Raw genomic sequence first — 2,489 nt, 5'->3', positions numbered from 1 at the left:
TATATATACTATTATAAACAATTAAAACAAAAGAAAAGATTACAAATAATTAAATACGTCGAGTCTTCAGTATTCGTTAATTAAAATGTGACTAATTAATGATAAATGAAAAAAAAATTCCAATTCATTCCAATAATTTACGCGAGCACGGAATTTACCCGAGCACGCACGCACGCAAATATTCGATTATATATGAATTCTAATACGCTGTCCATACTAAGTGATGTTAATTATAAAGTAATATAATTGTAAACCCAATTAAGTGTGTGAAATGCAGTGTACGTAACTCATATACTTTGCATGTGTTCATCGAAAAGATCATGACACAAAATGGACGGTGTGTACCACGTGACAAACCAAGGAGCGGAATGTCGCAACTCTTTATATATATATATGGCTCTGCAGTGGCCCAGAGCCGTAGATCTCTGCAGTGGCCTGCTGCTGCTAGCTGTGCAGTTTCATGGTATCCCCAAGATATTGAGATTTTATGACCCTTTGGGATCCTGTTCAAAATGAAAGAGTTAAATCTCTTGTCGTGTCCCATTGGGTAAATATGCTCTTTGAGGAAGAATATTGTGCCTAGATTCCAGGAACGTATCGTACTGTCTATAGAGTCATACTTGGCAAAATGCTTTTCATTTGTGTCTAAGTTGACAGGTAGGTGTTCATCAATTTCATAATAGACCTAAAGTACTTCATCATTTCAACCTACGATTATTTATAGCAGAACGATTTACCATAAGCCCTTTTGTTTGTGTGTATTGCTTTCATCAGAATATAGTATTGCAACGAATTACAACGGAATGCCGTTTTGACAGATTAGGACAATGATTAGTCTATAGCCTATTGTTGTAATCGATTAAATAATAATCAAAAAATATTGATTTATAAAAATCATGCATTTAATCGATTTAATCTAGTTATAAAATTTGTTAAACAATATCCTGAAAAATTCCCGGATAAATTCTGATTCCTGGAGAAATATGAAATAATATGGCGAACCTGAAGCCAACTGCCTAATCAGTGTGTGTGATAAATGAAGTGCACAAGAGTGAGTATTTTCGCGCGTCTTCTATAAGAAGAATAACGTTATGAAGCACGAACTCCTGTAGACCAAACCCAGTACTGTTTCGAAGCCTAGTACGGGAAATTTACCCTTCCGATGTCTTTATAATATTCGCTATTCACTGATAGTCAGTTCAAAAATGCAGTTTGGTTTCAAAATAATTTAATACAGTGAGTTCATAAATTTCAAAACTGGAAAATTTCATTTCATTTGCGATTTGCCTTCATTTTATTTCCATCCTCTTTTGTATGCATTCCAACAATTCCTTGGCTTTATTTGTACAAAACAATGTCTATCCAGAAAGAAGTAAAACGTGTTTATCTCCCTGGCCTATCCCTCTGCGTAGATACGACAACCGTTGCAGATTTTAGGACAGAAAGTAAGGCACAACGTTCAGACATGCGCAGTTGAATTAACAAGCCGTCTACGTTCTACGTCTTCGCAAATCGTCCAATGGAGATCTTCTGATCAGTATTAAAACGTAACAGTGCATAAGAACATGGTGTAGTCCGCAAAAATTGGAAGTTATTTTATCATTTGTATATGAGCTATGAACAATTTAATTGTATTTTTGACGTTTTCTCTTGATTGTTTGGGAATACAGTTGTGGTATTGAGAAGATTAATAGAATTTTAAGTTACCGTCGATTGTGGTAAATAAATAAGCCTATTCAATCGGACCAGTGATAATCCTGTGGCCTTACTTTACGAAAATTACCTGTTTCAAAAATGGTCGAATGCGTTCCATTCATACAAGATCTCTTTATTTTATTATTATTATAATTATTTTTAAAAAAATCAAGGCAAGTTAGTTTTACGGATCTAACTGCTATCATACTTGTGTGGTAGTAGGGTGTACGGACGGTGCGTTCTCCTCGTCCCCCAAAATTGTATTAAGAAAAATGATTGTTGTATTAATATCGTTGATATGAATTACCGGTAAAATATTTAAGGTACGAAAGTGCAAATTCCAGACACCTAGAGATACATACTCTCAAATTGTTCCCAACTCAGTGGTAGTCGCCTCTCACGCACTCCCTTCTGCCAAATCATGTATCCGCTCCAGTGTAGCTGAATATTTAGAGAATAAATGTTTTACGTCATACCCATGATTTAGTATTTCAGTAAGGATAGACAATTTGTAACATCGGTTTCATTTTCAACCACTCAAGTGAGTTAATAAAGCAATGTTGAAACAATATGAAAATGACCTATCGCCAACAATTCAATCAACAGGAACATCATTACTATAAATGTAATTAGGTATAATATCTGATTGTAGACCAGGCTATAATTGAGATAGGTTCCACTTGGAGAGGTAGAAATTCTCATATGGTTTTTCTAGACCAGTTTTTTATGAGGATTTCAGAATATGTGAGGTAAAATGGGTGTAACCTGAGAACTTTCGCGTGAGGGCGCTTTTT

This window comes from Anneissia japonica, unplaced genomic scaffold, assembly GCF_011630105.1.
Source record: "Anneissia japonica isolate Jap-2015-1 unplaced genomic scaffold, ASM1163010v1 scaffold287783_len325500_cov191, whole genome shotgun sequence".
NCBI lineage: Eukaryota > Metazoa > Echinodermata > Crinoidea > Comatulida > Comatulidae > Anneissia > Anneissia japonica.
This window is presented reverse-complemented; position numbering follows the sequence as displayed.